Below are 17,218 nucleotides of genomic sequence, written 5' to 3'. Positions count from 1 at the left end.
TTCGATGCATGTTCTCTAGTTTAGCAATTATTACAGCCAAGTTCTCATTTCCTCCATCACCTTTACCTCTTGTAGCATCTTCTTGCATGTTATGGTATTCTCTCTAGTGCTTAGCGAACTCTTCAATTAGTTCTTTGATAGTGGTTGGATTCTTCTTAGTCATTGGTCCTTGAGAATCAAGAAGTTTCCTCGTTGTAATGTTAACCTCGTCATAGAAAATAGACACCTCTTGTTGGATGTTGAAGTCGTGTTGAGGACAATTTCTAAGAAAACCTTTGTACCTTTCCCATGATTTGTATAAGGACTCTCCTATTTTTTGTTCGAAATTGGCTATATTCTTCTTCAAATTTACAACCTTGGATGATGGACTAAATTGTTGAATGAAATCTTCACAAAGTTGAGCCTAGGTAGTGATAGCGCCTGTTGGAAGTGCCTTTACCCAATCTTTTTCCGCTCCTCTAAAAGTTACCAGAAGCATCCGTAACAACACCGTTTCACAAGGTATATTGGGAATATTGAAATAATTAGCAATGTTGTTCACCTCGTCAATATGCATGTAGGCATCTTCATGATCTTTCCCGTAGAATGGAACATGTTTTAGCATGGCCAATATGTGCCCCTTTAGTTCGAAATTTGCGTTTTTTGGAATTTCTGGTTGCACAAGTCCCGACCCGTTATCACCCATTCTTTTCTTGTACTCTTCCATTATCATCTCCGTGATGTGCACCATCTCTTCAATTTCACTCTTTATGTCTCCCTCTGAATCGCTTACTATACCTTCCTCGTATCCTACTTCTTTCTAGTTTGAAGTCTTCTCAAAGTGCTCAACATTGTCAGATTGAAAAGTGTTGCTTGATTCGCCGATCTTTTTGTCTTTTGTCTTGTGAAAAGCTGATTCTGGATCCTAAAGTGGAGGAAATACTGGAGTTTTGGATCCTCTCTTCATAAATTACTGAAATAAAACAAAAAAAAACAAAAACACGCAAAACGAATAAAAATAACTAAACTGAAATATGGTTGTTTAGTGACCACGATGTAGCCAAAAGTTCCCACGGCGTGGCTGCTGAGCAAACATAAAAACTAAATTAATGCTGAAAAATAACTTTTTGCAGATTCTACCCCATAAAAAGGATCAAATAACTAAAAGCAATTAAACTAAAAATAAAATAAGTCGTTCCCCGGCAACAGCGCCAAAAACTTTGATGTGAACAAAAATACCAATCCACTTTTAAATTTATAAACCTAATTAACTTAGCAAATTTATGAACCTATAGGCAGTTTACCTAGTCGGATTATAGAATAGATTAGGTAAGTTGGGTATCAATCACAGGGAACGAAATTTAATTAATAAAATAACTACTTCTAATTAAACTAAGAAAACAAACTTTAAATAGGGGTTTTATTGATTTTGCAAGTTCAGTAACTTAATTCAAATTTCTTGCGGGTTCACAACTAAGCAAACAAATAAAACAATTTTACGTCAAGATTAAAGAGTACTTCTATTCAGTTTCGATTTCCCCCTCTCGTATGGTTGATTTCTAGTGGATGGATTATATTGATTACCAATTCAATAATCTACTAGTTATTATGATCAAATACCTAGATGTACCAATTTATGAATTACCATGCAATGATCAAGCACAGGTTAAACACAAAATTGATATAAGCACAAATTGGACTATGAATGATAAATCTAATAGTTACTTTCCTATGATCAAGTCAAGCAACCACACACAAATTAAGATTAATTATGCTCTCTAACAGAGTTTAAGTTACTAGCTTTAATTACCTAATCTAAGATGTGATTAATCCTAGCTCTAGCAATTTGATCATAAACCACTAGGAAAAACAAGTTAATGCTAATAGAATGATCATCTACTACACTAAACTCATATCAAGGCATTCAAAGGCTAGAACTAAAACATGATAGGGTTTTGATTATCAAACACAAGTAAAATAAATATTAATCATTCATAAATCAAAATAAACACATAAGATTTGGGTTCATCTTCACCAAACAGAAGTATAAGATTTTTAGTCTCTCATCATAACAGAATAACACACTAAATCAATGAAATAAGACTATACATGAGTAATGCTTAGCAAACCAAATAGATCTATGTAGATTTCTTCTAGATCTCTAAAACTCTTTAGCTCTATTCGATTTCTGATCTCCCAAAGGCTTTCCGAAAGGTTTTGTTGCAATCCTCCTCAAAAAGCCAGCCAGAAGTCCCTTAATTCGACCTAATGTCTGAATATTTATAGTTACCAAAATCTGCCTTCCACGCCGTGGAAAATAGGTGTCACGCCATAGGCACATTTTAAAACACGTATGCGGCAATCTAGCTTCTTAGATCACGATGCTTCTACTCCCCACGACATGACTTGAATTCCCCATGTTGTGGGCTTCAGAAATCTTGTCTCTTTTTCCTTCAAACATCTTAGCCTACTCTTTCTTGCTTCCAGCTCCACATTTGCTTCCTTTTCATCCCGAGCATGTCTTTGCTACTACAAAACAGATTTCAAACATAATAAGTACCTTATGTCCCAAAATAAGCATAATTGTAGCTAAAAGTATTAAGATAGTGTACAAAATATATGATTAAATATGCACATATCAATATGGATGGGTAAAGATACCTCATATTCTCACTTCAGAGCATTTGAGTGAAAGGAATTTGCACATGTGTGAAGTTAATTGTAGAATAAGCTGGACCTCAAATCTATCCCATGAATCTTTATTGGATATGGTGATGAAGAGTTTGGGTACATGTTATGGGACCCATAATTGAAGAAGGGTATCCGAAGATAATTATGATTCCAAGGCATCGATTAGCAAGCGATGAGATACAAAGTTTCAAATATAATACCTGAAAAGAAAGAATATGAAGTCACTAAAGAAGAGGATGATGAAGTTGGTGATGCAAATCAAGAAGATGTTGAACATGGGGAGCTTCCACTGCTTGATAATTTAGATCCATTGCCAAAAGTTGAAAATGAAGTAACTTAAGATCGAAGATCTGAATGAGTAGTTTGTGTCTTATCGTCAAGATATGTAACTTCACACTACATCCTTCTTAGCTATCAGGAAGCTCAATCTCACATTAACAAAGCCAATGAGAATAAGGTCATGGAAGAAGAAATGAATTCTATGCAGAAGAATAAAACATATAAGTCGGTGAAACTCCCCAAAGGAAAGAAAGCCTTGAAAAACAAGTGGGTTTTCAAGTTGAAGAAAGAAGGCAAGGGTAGTACTATGAAGTGTAAGGCGAGACTCGTTGTCAAAGGTTTCCAACAAAAAGAAGGAATTGAATTTGATGACATTTTTTCTCTGGTTGTGATTATGATATCTATTGGATTTGTTCTCGGATTGATTGCTAATCTAGATCGTGCACTTGAGTAGATGGATGTGAAGACAACCTTTCTTCATGGTGATTTTGATGAAGAAATATACATCAATCATCCCAATGGTTCTTATTACGAGAGGAAGTGGTACAAGAAGTGTGACTTGATAAAATTGTTCTTATCATGTGAGGAGTATGTTAAAAATGTGATTCAAAGGTTCAACATGAAGAATCAATGACATCTTGTATCTAAATTGATGAAGAGTCTGTATGGTCTTAAGCAACCGCTAAGGCAGTGGTACAAGAAGTTCGACTCGAGAAAATTGCTCTTATCACATGATGAGTATGCCAAACATGTGATCAAAAGGTTCAACATAGACAACGCCAAGCCCGTTGGTACACCTTTGTCAAATCACTTCAATTTCAATAAGAAAAATGTGTCTGTCTTCTGATAAAGAAAGGGAAGATATAAAGACAGTCCCTAATTCCTCTTCCATAGGAAGTCTTATGTATTCAATGGTATGTACAATACCAAATATTGTTGCCGGTGTTGTGAGTAGATATCTCCATGAAAGAAACATTGGGAAGCAGTCAAGTAGATACTTTGATACCTGAAAGGTAGTTCGAAACTATGTTTATGCTACAGGAGAGTAAATCCAATCGTGAAAGGGTATAAAGATGTTGATAGGGAAGGATATCTTGATAATAGTAAATATACATCAAGTTATATTTCACTTCAGAAGGGGGAGCTATCTCGTGTCAATCCAAATTACAGAATTGTGTAGCACTATCAATAACAGAAGACGAGTACATTGTTGTCGTTGAAGCTCGGAATGAGCTTATATAGATGGTTTCTTTAAGAAGTAGGTTGTTCACAAGAAGAGTACATCATCCACTGCGATAGTTAGAGTGCTATGGACCAGAGCAAGAACTTGATGTACAATCCCCTCACAAAACATATTGATATCATTATCACCGGCTTAAAGAAGAAGTCGACGAAGGAGAATTGAAGTTGTCAAAGATCAACACAAATGACAACCATGCAGACATATTGGCCAAGGTGCTGAAACAAGAGAAGAACAGACTATATGTTGACATAGTTGGAGTAAGGATTGTTCGACGAAGACTGGATGGGGAGATTTTTTGTGTTCCCGCTTCCATCAAATCCCCTTTTGTTGACAAAAGAGAAGCAATTTTGACATTTTCTTCATGACCTATGATGAACATAATTGACGAAGGTCGTACACATGGTGGATGCAATGGCTATAAAATGATGTTCAAGCCTCAATTGTAAATAATCCCAAACACAAAGAGGTACATAGGTTAACACTAGAGTGAGAGTGTTAGAAAGAGGGTTTTTTGTAATAGTTGAGTGTGAGAGTTGCTGCTCATATTGTAAGTTTGTTCTTGTATTAACCATTCGTCTTATCATTAAGAACCCAAAAATAACTAACCGTTACAAAAATTTTATAAGATGCCAATAACTCATGTTCACTTGTTCCATGAATCTTTATTTCACCTTTTCAGTAATTAGTACATGAGCCTTAACAAAAATTAGTTAGATGTAAATGAAATTACAATACCGGAGCATTAACATATAGAAATGTTAACTAATCTTGACCAAACTAAATAAATAGCATCTTAAGCAATTAAAATAGAAACTATTCTAAGCAAATGACAACAGAAATTACAAGTGCTTGAAAAGCTCTATCATTAGATAAATCAACCAATAAGTGTAATAAACTAACAACTAATTTGTTTGGTTAATTTGGAAAGTTTTGTTGTCTTTCAGCTTTCTTTCCAAGTTTTTGTATTAGAGTCAAAGTCTTTTATTTTTAGTATAAAATAGGGCATGTACTCGTTAATTTTATTTAGAGATTTCCAATAGTAATTAAATATTCTTCTACTTTTTGTTCCTATTTTTGTTCCTATCTATTTAAGATGTAACAAGTATACAAATTTAGCATCCGAATCAAAATTAAATTAAATTGAATGACACTTGTCACCATCTAAAATAGGTAGGAAGATAGTAAGAACAAAAAGTAGGAGGATATTTAACTTCTTAGGAGAAATTAAATATTCTCCAACCTTTTGTTTCTATTTTTCTTCCTACCTATTTAAGATGATGACAAATGTACAAATTTAACATTCAATTAAATTAAAATTAAATTGAATGACACTTATAATAGGAATATTTAAATTGAATGACACCATCTAAAATAAGTAGAAATATAATAGGAATAAAAAGTAGAATAATATTTAATTTCTCAATTCTTGGTTAACAAGTAATCAAAGTTTACTTTCCTCTTCCAATAATTCATCTGTTTCAACCTATGTAGTTTTCTGCCTTGTCTATTTTTCTTCTTTCCTCCTATTTCCTTTAATTCTTTTACCATTGTGAACAATTATTGATTACACAAGTGACCTAGGAGGGATGTGACTCTTAATTATTTTTGAGCCTATATCATTTCGGTCATCAAATAAATCAACCAATAAGTGAAACCAAAAAAACAGTGGGATGCGACTTTAGAATATATGAAGCTCCCGATAAATGGCAGCACACTTGCAGTTCCATTATGTCATGTATAGCGTACATATTGGGTCTGGCTAATGACCTGTTCTTCATGTGTGAATATAAACATTAAAAGGAGACCTACAGGAAGTTGTATCTTTATTTTGTGGCTGGAAACAGAGGCCCAACCCAGCCCATCACATGCACATGCCTTGCCTATTGACTATTATTGTGTAGGAATGTTAAATGCTTTGATTAAATTTGATCCAATTCAATGGTTCATTGGAAACATATCTCCCGGAAGGTGTTCGGATGTGGTTTGATCTTTTTTGGACGCAAACAATACCGCACAAGTTCTAGACCAGGTTGTGCATTAAGGTTTGGTGTTGACAGATTGTGCCGTTTGACGAAGTCGAACACCCTCCATCAATATTACATAATTTTATTTCTACTAGCATTAAACAAAATTTCATTAGTTATGTTTTAAGATTATATATATAGAGATCTTGTGATTCAACCTCAGCCACATATTTCATATCTGCCGTTCTAAATGATCATATAGCGTCCATGTTCCTTTCTCTTCCGCCACCATCCCCATCACCGCAACCGCCACCGCCACCACCATTACCACCACCTCTGATACCAACCGACTCCACCACTGTCACCTCTGTCACTTATATCACTGCTACCTCTGTCACCAACTGTCATAATCATATATATTACTCAATCTGTAAACACACACACACACACACACACACACACACATATATATATATATATATATATATGATTAGACATATACGCATAAACATTTATAATCATATATCATTATATCTCTCTGCCATATAATTATTTATGATTAGGCATACCTTGTTGTTGCCGGTACGCTGGAGCGTTAGAACAACAAATGAGAAATATATGACTGATGTTGAATCATAATATTTCTATCTTTTTTTAGTATCAAGTGAACCGTCTTATATATATATATATATATATATATATATATATATATATATATATATATATATATATATATATATAGTGAGAGGTTCAAATAAAAACCCAAAAAGGTTAAGAACCCTAAGAACCATATTTTTAAATGTTTTTATTAAGAACATTTTTGACAAATCCAATATATATTGTACTAAACAAAAATTTTCATTTTCAAGTTTACAAACTACTTGCTACTTGTCATCGGACCACCGTCGGGTCGTCGCCGGACCACCGCCAGACCGCCGCCATACTAACATTAAATTCGGTGGAATTTTTCTGGTCGTATTCACAATTTAAGAGATTAAACATTATAGCCTTATTTTTTTGGTAATAATTTTTTTCCTGCCAAAATATACAAACTTTTAGTAAAAGATAGAATTATGTCTTGAAAAAAATCAATTTTTTTTAAATTGCAGATCTCTTCAAAAAATATATGGTGTATAATAAATAGTCACAATTTAAAAATACTATATTTACAGTTTAATAAACATAATTATTCACTAATATACAGTTTAGTATTTTTATGCATACATTCATTTATATTTTAACACAAAATTTATATAAAATATATAATTTAAGACAATCCATTTTTAGTTTAATACATAAAAGTCACAACATAACATAATACAATTCATTATACACTAATTCACATATTTAAATAACTCAAACTCAAACTCTCCAACCACCACAACAACCAACTACCACAAGTCACCACCGACCACCCTTGTCATCGTCGTAATCATCATTCATTCCAAATCTAATCTGTAAATTAAATCACTGATTGACAGCTTAAATACTATATTCACAACTTAATAAACCAATTAATTCGTTTATTCAAAGTTTGATGAAAAATAATTATAAAAAATAATACATTTTTACATATTTATACAACAAAAAATTAAATATATTCGCAAGAAATTAATACAAACATTCGTACATATAGTTCATAATTTAACAAAAAATTTATTATAAATTCATAGTCAATTCACAATTTATATAGAAAATTCACAGCTTAATGCAGTCAATTCATAGTCTATAATACAAAAATCACAATTTAATATACAAAATCACAAGTTAATAAAGTCACTTCACAGTTTAAACAGAAAATTCACAAACTAATGCAGTCAATTCACAGTGTAAACCCCCCAAAATCACAACTTAATACATAAAACTCACAATTTAATACAATAAATTTGCAGTTTAATACACAAAAATTATGCATTTACAGTCATATTATCAACTTAAAACTCTTAATACAGTCAATTCATAGTTTAATACACAAAATTAATAGCTTAATATAATAAATTCACAAATTAATACTTAAAATTCACAACTTACTATAGTCGATTCACAGTTTAAACATAAAATTCACAGTTTAATGCAGTCAATACACTGTTTAAAGCATAAAATCACAGCATAATACAATAATTTATGAATTTATTATATTAAGTTGTTAATAAAATTTACACATTAATACATAAAATTCACAGTTTAATACAATATATTCATAGTTCATTTACAAGTATAATCTCATATTTCAGAGTATTAACAGTTCACTCACAATTTAATACATACATAAATTATCTCATATTTCAGAAGCAAACATCAAAAGAAAAACATATACATGAACCATAAAAAAGATAATTTATCTGAATCAACAAAGAAGATGAGTGAGAAATAGAACATATCTTTACTCTACCATCACCACCAACATTAACACATCCAACTACCATACGCAGCCATCAACCATCGCCACCACCAACCATTGGTACCAACACCGCCCTAAAAAATCAAATATGGACAAAAAAAATCAGAATTCACTATTTAACTCAACATTTCATACACTAATTCATAGTTTAATTCAAGATTTCAGATACTAATTCACAATTTAATGCATAAAAAATCATATTCACAAATTAATACCTTATATACTCATAAATTAATACATAAAAACACATATTCACAGCTTAATAACTTACTGAATTTTATTTGAGGCATTTCATCAAACACTTTGTGTGCACAACATACATCAGATCCATAATCACCATAAACACATCAGATCTGACCAAATATATCAGAGTCTCATCATCTTCAACGCCAAGCGATGTAATTTGGTTCTTCGGTGATGTTTGACGGTGGTGTTTTGACGGTAAGAACAGATCCAGATCATGAGAGAAAAACAACAAACATTTTTCATGTTATCTGAAATGAAGAACACAAAATCAGGTGTGTGACTTGAAGAAAATGAAAGCAGATCTCTCTAATACTCTTTCAGTCTCACCAAAGCTCGCGGATTTGGACGTTATTGGTGGCAGAAATCATAGATCTGGACCGGACTCATCTGGACGCCGGTCGTGGCGGAAATCATAGATCTGAACTTAAGCTTGCATATCTGGAAGACAAAACGACAGATCTAGAGTTTTTTACTCCATATATGAGATCAGTGGAGTCCGAAGGTAGATCTGAAGCGAAAAACATTGGCTACTCGACATTCCGACGACGGAAGGCGGTAGAATACGACGACGGTAGGTGGTAGGAATCATAGATCTGGACCGGAACTCGTAGATCTGGATGTTGTTGGTGGTGGAAATCACAAATCTGAACTTGAACTTACACATCTGGATGACAGATCTGGTGGTTGTCGAAGAAAAACGTCGATCTGGTGGTCACAGTTCCAGTAGATCAGTGGAGTTTTTACTCCAGATCTGAGATTCGTACAGTTTAAAGGTGGATCTGAAGCGATCTGAGATTAGTGGAGTTTAAAGGTGGATCTGAAGCGAAAAACATTGGTTACTCATCATTCCGACGTCGGAAAGCATCTGATGAAGGCGGCGGTAAGCGGCGATGGTAGGCGGTAGGTGGCGGAGGTAGGTGGCAGAGGTGGTTTTTGGGTTTTGTGTTCTTGAGAGTTTGAGAGGTTTTAGGAAAGTTTTTTTGTAAAATATGTTTGAAAGTGTTAGGAATATTGTTGGATAGTAGACAAAAAGAAACTAAAATTAAATGGTTCTTAACTTTTGGGGGTTCTCATTTGAACTTTTACCTATATATATATATATATATATATATATATATATATATATATATATATATATATATTAGGAGTTTCTTGTTACACACTACATGAATAAATAACATCGTGATCCAACCAACTTAATCTCTATAATTCAGAACTAGAGGGAGTTACCTCGCTCCGCGGGGGGAGGAGGTTGCTATCAGTTAACAAAGTTGGTATTCATCACAAAGGTCTAAACTTTATTCCCATTTTGCCCTTGCCCTCACTCCATGAAAAGGAAAGGCTTGTCAAAGTTGTAATTACTCTTGGCTGAGATTTCATAATACTACAAGTTCTTCTTTCTGTGAAAAGTAAGTTGTTTTGCTTTCACTTGACGATTCTTCACATCAACTTTGTTTCCACATAGCACAATTGAGATGTTCTCACAAACGCTATAAAAATCCATATAACTATACATCAAGAAACAATAGCGATTCATGATAAAAAAATGCAAGAAAAAAAATACCACAAAACTAATCGACAAAGATCACGATGCCATGTGGGAACATTCTTGTAAGTCAACCTTGCAGTTACATCAAACATGATGATGGAACATTGAGCATGAATGCTGAAAAATCATTCAAATGGGTTAGTAAATAAGCTAATTGTCATAGTTAATAAAGGCCATTTTAGACATTTGATAAACAAAAAGAATGGCAGATTAGATACTTACTAATAACCATGTTTTTTATTGGATTGTTTATTACACAACATACAACAACATACAGAGGCAAATACACAAACACACAAATTGGATTATTTATTTAAACATACAAACATATTTATATAATCTGCAGCTGTTCATCATAAACTTATCGATATGAAAGATAAAATCAGTAAAAAATATTCTTGTTTATGCAACGATAAAAAGAAGGATTGAGACTTACATGATGATACGTCTTTCTAAGGTTAAGACCAAAAGAAATTTAGATAAATGTTGCGAGAAACTACCTGTGCAACTCCCTTTGACTTTGTAGTTTGCTTTAAGCTCTCTTTCCATAGAGCCTCAGGAAGCTCTGTAGAAGTTTCACCAGCCATAGCAGTGCCAGTATATAAACACAAAAAAAATTATAAACAAAAGAGGACAAAATTGCCCCTGTCTCATACCTTGGTGGGTTTGTAAACAATAACACAATAAATCTTTCTATGGAATTTGGGTTTGACTAACTTTCCGATCACATAAGCTTTGGCGGTCACCCGTCATTTTGACGCCCATGATACTGTAGATCACACCGATGACCTGTAAATTCACATTCAAAAAAACTAAAAACCAAACAATCACGAACTTGGATAAGCATTGCCAAACAAATTGGGTATATTAGGTGTCAAAGGTCAACCAATGGAGGTTGATAACATAAATGACCAAATTTTATAAAAACAAATCTTAAAGAAAACCAAAAAACAAATGTAACTCACCTGAAACGATATCTTCATAATGAAATTCATATGACATAAATATATGTTCTTAATGTTGAAAGAGAAAAGAAAATGAATTCCATCTATAATACCCAGTTAAGAGTACATCGATTATCATTCACCTGCAATTACCAAATAATAAGGTGAAATATTTTAATAACGATATGATGGAGTAAAAATACAGAACTTACCTACATCAACAAACTCATTGACATATTCAGGTACAATTCTTCCCATTTATCTACAAAAAGCAGATAAACAGTCACAAACATACATACGTTTGTGGTGAAAAATAACAATTTCATGACAAAATTATTACTTCTCTGGACATATTGTCCCAAATTGAGCAGTTGTGTAAGCTAATTTAATTAAAATTGACAATCCAACAGGTGAAACATTACAACAAACAATTGGTGTGCACTGTAACATACCTAAAAATAGGAAAGCATCTGTGTTACACATAAATCAAAAGAAAGTATAGAAAAAGAACAAATCGTTCAGATTGGAGAAACACATGAACGTATCGGAAACAAAGAGAAAAAAGATCAATATTTGTCACCTGAAACAGCAAATCAAATTCAAACCTTCATCGCATCACCAACCATCACACCTAATAACAAAAAGTGGGAGCAAATGGAGACAAAGATAAGTAGAACTTCTGATCAGCTGCAACACACAAGCAGGTGGAGGAAATCGATTCAAAGAATAATGCGAATAACTGGTAGTAAGCGGACGCCCTATGTAGCCGACCACACAGTGCGTTGTGACCGACTGACCATGGAGAAGACGATTCCTCCAACCGAGACGCACTACGGCGATGGGTAGGGCACGAAACAGATACGAATCTATGATGTGGTGGTCGATTGGTAAACATTTGAGAGTTTTGGAGGATTAAGTCGGTGGTCAGGAGGAATGTACGAAGCGGTGGTGTTCTCTGGAAAGCCCAATCCCCCAAAAAAAAACTATTATCTTCAGGCTTCGACTACGTCGCAGCCGACGTGCGTTGTTGCTTCTCCCTCTTCCCTCTCGATCTCATCCAAAATCTCAATGAAGCAACTGTTCTATGGAAGAGGATGGGTAGAGTAAAACTGTTGCAACCAAAGAAGATGAAAGGAGTCAGAGGCGGTGTTGATATCGGTGGTTAGATGTCGATGAAGAGGATTTGTGACCAAATAGTAGGATGTCGATGAAGGTATCAAATGGTGAAGATGAATGTGTAATGAAGAAAAAGGGAGAAGCGGTGGAGACGAAGAGGGTTGAGGAAGGATTGAAGGCGGTGGGTTATAGGATAGTGAGCGGTGACATGAGGGAGTAAACCCGAGGAACTGTATCAGACAATCCCATCTCTATTGGTTTAGATGGGCGGTGGACAGAACACGTATCCACCAAAAATAAACAAAGTGTCAAAATATGACCTACAAAAGAAAAGATATAGAATTGTAACCACGCCTATAAACCAAGGACCAAAATTGTGAAAAAGTTAGGAACTTTACTGTTACTATTCTTCAGAACTTTAATATATATATAACATGGTGGAACATAAATTAACTGTGCAAGATATTAATGAAATATTTAAATATATTATAACGGAGTCCTATTAATACCCGCGAGCATATTAGTAATCAACCAATGCGACAGGACCCAAGTATCAATATTTCAATACTTTTCGTTCTATCACTTATGCCTTTCTTTCTCAAATGGAGCTTATTCGTACATAACAAGTTTTATCTATACATAACAATTTATACTTTAAAATGTCGTATCGTACCTAATTAAGCAACTTATCCAAACATACCAAACAAACGAAATTCATTATTGTAAGGCAAGTTTGATAACATTATTATTAAGAGAAAATGACCAATAATAGTTTGACAATAATAGTTTTTTTTGTAAGGTTTCCCATAAAAATGGAAAATGACCAAAATAACAACTATTTCTGTAGTTCACATCAGTGAAATTGGCGTGACCTGCAAAAAAGCTTATTATTATTATTATTATTATTATTTTGAAAAATCAAAACAATATCGTTTTGCAAACTTCGAAAAGTGATGTCATCTGCAAAATCTAAAGAAAAACAGTATTTTTCTGAAGAAAAAAAAACATGTAATGTCTTGTTACGTTGACTGCGAAAATCAAAAACCTTACTGCAAATATCAAAACCAATACTGTAAAAATTCGTACAATGTAGAGCTTGTTATCCTATAAGAAATTATTTTGGGAAAAAAAAATATCTATACCCATTTCTTTGGTTTTGTAGCCTGATTTTCACTAGTTTTTTTATAGGGTTCACTAGAAAAAAATTCCTACATACCATTTCTGTTTTTGTTAACTAAACATGAGTTTTAACATTTCAGAAGAATATTTATTGTTGTTTGTTTCGGTGGTTAATGAAATTCAGAAAATGAGGAATTGATATACGTTATACTAGATCGTTTGTTAGAATCTTCGGTGTACAAAATTACATCATATATAAATTTTCCAGATTCATTCAGTTTGTTCTACTAATATCAGTGTGCCTTTCCAACATCCAACATTGAAATATGATATACAGATAATAGCTGATGTGAAGAGTTTAAGAAAGATTGTATTCAACAAGTTTTAACACATATACATATGTATATGTTGGATAATGATATGGTATGATCCAGCTAAAGAGGCCCGTTTATTAAATACAACATTGCATATAAATCGGTTGTTGGTGGGAACTTGTGACGTCTGCAAATTCAGCATACACATAATAAGTAATAATTATTAAAATTAAATCCTTGAATACGATAATCTATAGTTGTGCGCGCTGCAGACTATATTATATAAGTTTTGTATTTAGAAAAATAGGAAAAATCAACCGAATCGTCTATAAATCGTAAAAATAAGTGCGCCAATATATATATATATATATATATATATATATATATATATATATATATATATATATTATTTTGAAAGTATACGTCGACGTGATCCCGAAAATATAAATTTCGTAGAAATCTGAGTTCATATGAAGGAGATATGAATTTTATAAGATATAAAAATCAACCACATAATTAAAAATTATTAACGTTAAAAGGTACAAAGAGAATGATTTAGTTTTAGGTAAAGTTACCAAAATGAAAATCGTAATACTCTTTTAGATAAGAATTTTGGTAAAAGGGACACGAAAATCGGAGTCCGTACGAGAGAGTTATGATTTTTGGAAAATCATGAAATCATATAAAAATAATGGCTAAAACTAAAGTCAGAATTAGCCGATGGAGCCTAAAGGAAAGTTGTAGTACTCGTCGAGAGCTATAGGTGGAAAAAAGGAACGTCGGAAACAGAGTCCGTCTGAAAAAATTATGGAATTTACAAAATCTGTATTTTGCGATGCGCACGGTGCGCGATAGGTGCTCGGCGTATGCTTCTAGAAGGTGAAACTGCGGACCACAGAGAGCCTAACATGTGACACAAAGTGGCTAGGGAGACGTCACCTTAAAATGCGATACGTACGCCCCTTTTTCATGTCGTGCACCCCATAAATGCCTATAAATAGTCGCATGATATTCATTCATTCCTCCACACCCCTTTTATCATTCTCTCTCGATTTCCTTTGGTTCTAGCATATTTTCTCTTAGTTTTAGCCTTTGGTGAAGCCCTGCGATCCCTGAAGTAGTAGTAGCTAGTGAGTAGAAGCTCTGCTAGTGAATTTCCTAACTTTTATCAAGAAGAACCTCTGTAAGTTAAGCTACACTCTAGTCTTTTCAGTGTAACTTATATTTATAGTCATAAGTCATTATTATTAACCTGTAAATAAGATTTATCAGTGATTCCAATTTATAATATTGATTGATCTACTTACGGGAGAGGTGTCTAAAATGGTCATGCTGGCTTGGTTATTGGATTTCAGAAAAGCTATATGCCGAAATGATCCTGCCTCCCAACTGTTATGCCTGACTAATCCTTACTTGATAGATCTTGATGTAGACATTGGGATTAGTGTGTGTCTAGACTACTATTAGTCTCTAGGATCATTAGACTAAAACTTTGTATTAATATTACTTAGGTCTCGGAAATATCTGAGTTGTTAGGCAAAACTGTGCCTAGATCATCATTCACCCACCTTAGTCAGGTGAGTGCATAGTCCCTTTCATTAACATGATTTAATACAAGTATTAATTAAAATATTAAATATCTGCTAGAAGTCGTATGTGAATCATGTGCTTATTGCTTGGATTATATGTTATGATATATAACGTGCTATGTGCGAACTAGATATAGTTCTATTTTATGTTAGAATAAACAGATAATATTATATAACACTATTCAAAGTAAAATTGTTGAGAAGATAAATGATTAATAATACCTAATACTCTTATGTAATATATATATATATATATATATATATATATATATATATATATATATATACACACACACACAAAAACACACACACACACACATAGACACTAAGATAGGTTACTATCGCCCAAGAATAGAGTTGGTATTAAAAAGTTGGTTTCAGGCACTATAATCTAGTCTAGTGATAAACTTAGACTTATGGAAAATACATATTTCAATTAAGTTGATATTAGGTAGTCTCATTAGGAGAATGTGTGTAACCTAGGAATGGAGAGTAAAGTTTTGTTCCATGACACTATCAGGTGTCGATGTACGGTAGCTCCGTACGGGATGACCATAAATGGTGGGTCCCGATCAGGAAACTGTTAGCGGTATATCCGGTCACCCAACAGAGTAGGTGATACACTTGATCATTTTAGGTGATCTTGTGAATTACGTTGTTAGTGTACGATCATAAATTACAGAAGTAGATGAAAGGTAATATCCTATTTATTGCATTACTCTAAAGGCTTGGGTGCCTTAAAACTTACACCAACCAAGGGAGCCCCTAGTTTTGTAGTCAAACCCTTACCTTAAATGGTTCGTCGGGGAGACAATTCTCCCTGGTAATCTTGGACTAGGATTTGTGAGGATCGGTAGGAATAAATATGTAGGAATGTAAGCATGTATGGATATTGTATGGTAATGGTTAGTGTTGCAGGTCTGATAATTATGGAATATTATCATATCAATATTGTGGGATCACTACTAGAAAAAAGGCCTTTAATGACATGCAATTTATGACGCGCATGAATTTACGATACGTAAAACTGTGTGATGTAAAAATAATGTCATCTCTCCAAAATTTTGAAGGATTTAGGACGCGCATTTTTGCGTGCCCTAAAATTTGTGTCAGAAAAAAATAAAAATAAAAACACAGAGGGCGCCCATCATAAAATGTGTGTCGTGTAAGTATATCGCTTTATAATTCCTGAACGCGCCTCCGGACTATTTATTTTATCAAAAAATCGAAGGGATCATTCTAGGGTTCTTTTCAAGATGGGAGTGCTCTCTGCAACGTTCGCTACTTTGGCTCACCTCATCTACCAACGATCTCGACTCATCTCTTTTTGCTGGCGAGCTTGGGCTAATATTACCTCGACAGAGACTGCCACAGATGCTCAAGTTTACAAGCCCTAGGTTTGGTTTAACGAGCATCAGATCTTCTTTGTGATCTGTCTCGCACAACAAGCCTCCCTCTCAATAATTTCGTCTTCCTTGTGTTGATCAGAAGTCGTAGGGCTTGATTCCGAGAGTTCAACAACCATTAGATCTTATTTCACCCCACTCTCTGTGCCTTCTGTAAATTCCTCTCTGAATCCTCTCTTTGATGTCGATATCTCTATCTAGCCTAGAGAACAAAGGAGAAACATAACTGATTTTTTTGTTGCGCCTTCTGTAATTTCACCCCTCTCTCTGCTCCTTCTGTAAATTCCTCTCTGAATCCTCTCTTTGATGTCGATATCTCTATCTAGCCGAGATAACAAAGGAGAAACATAAATGATTTTTTTTGTTGTTCCTCACTGC

The 17,218-nt window shown here is 33.7% G+C and overlaps 1 non-coding gene across 1 annotated transcript; it reads left to right on the top strand.

The window, feature by feature from the left end:
• Positions 1-242: 242 nt before the first annotated feature.
• LOC145110297 (small nucleolar RNA R71) lies at positions 243-350 on the top strand. Its single transcript, XR_013709681.1, has one exon. It is a non-coding gene; the product is annotated as a small nucleolar RNA R71 (small nucleolar RNA).
• Positions 351-17,218: the final 16,868 nt, after the last annotated feature.

Source organism: Lactuca virosa, chromosome 4, assembly GCF_052849685.1.
Source record: "Lactuca virosa cultivar CGN04683 chromosome 4, Lactuca_virosa_CGN04683_v6, whole genome shotgun sequence".
In the NCBI taxonomy this organism is placed as follows: Eukaryota; Viridiplantae; Streptophyta; class Magnoliopsida; order Asterales; family Asteraceae; genus Lactuca; species Lactuca virosa.
This window is presented reverse-complemented; position numbering and strand designations above follow the sequence as displayed.